Source organism: Phaethon lepturus, unplaced genomic scaffold (assembly GCF_000687285.1).
Source record: "Phaethon lepturus isolate BGI_N335 unplaced genomic scaffold, ASM68728v1 scaffold34380, whole genome shotgun sequence".
Classification (NCBI taxonomy): Eukaryota; Metazoa; Chordata; class Aves; order Phaethontiformes; family Phaethontidae; genus Phaethon; species Phaethon lepturus.
Window position 1 is genome coordinate 20,566 of NW_010510406.1, and position 687 is coordinate 21,252.

Below are 687 nucleotides of genomic sequence, written 5' to 3' on the forward strand. Positions count from 1 at the left end.
AACTCTGGGGCACTTTCAAACAGCTGGGAAGAGCACGCAGCCACGTGCGAGAAAGGCAAGAGATTCCCAACAGGTCTACAAACTTTTTAACGCTTTTCGAGCCCCCGTCGTTCACCGTTCCAGCTGCGCGGCTGGTAGGGCGTCAGGCTTCGCAGCGAACCGCCGCTGCGCCGGGGAAAGGGCGCGGGAGGGGAGGGACGTCCCGTTTCACGCACTGGTGGCCACGTGCGCGGCAGTAGCTTAACAGGAGTTCTGCTTCATTAACGACTCCCATTCAGCACAAGCTGAACCTTATTTTTACGCCTAATCTGGCGGGAACCGCTGCGTGCCCAGCCTCGCCCGTTAACTGCAGCAGCTCCACAAACCTCCTGGGCAAGCGCGGCTTTCTTTGGCAAACGGAACAAAAAACCCCCTGCGTCCCCAGCCTCGCCCGTTAACTGCAGCAGCTCCACAAGCCTCCTGGGCAAGCGCGGCTTGCTTTGCCAAACGGAACGGGAGGAAGCGCTTCGCATGCGCGCAGAGCTGTCGGGAGGCCATTCCTCTGCTGCCAAAACTCCCCAGAGACAATACCAAGAGAGAACGTGGCCTTTTATTTTACCCAGAACGTAATCCCAGGTACCGAACTCCACTTTGGTATCTACTGGATTTACAAGCAGCGCTGTACTTACGGTTGCTCCTCTGGGTCCC

General features: G+C 57.9%; 1 protein-coding gene across 1 annotated transcript in view; it reads right to left on the minus strand.

Moving 5' to 3' along the window:
• COL9A3 (collagen, type IX, alpha 3) overlaps nucleotides 1–681 on the minus strand; it is a 15,148-nt gene extending 14,467 nt beyond the window's left edge. The window contains exon 1 of the mRNA XM_010296899.1: nucleotides 669–681. The gene's annotated coding sequence lies outside the window, so the exon portion shown is untranslated. The remainder of the gene's footprint in view (nucleotides 1–668) is intronic.
• Nucleotides 682–687: the final 6 nt, after the last annotated feature.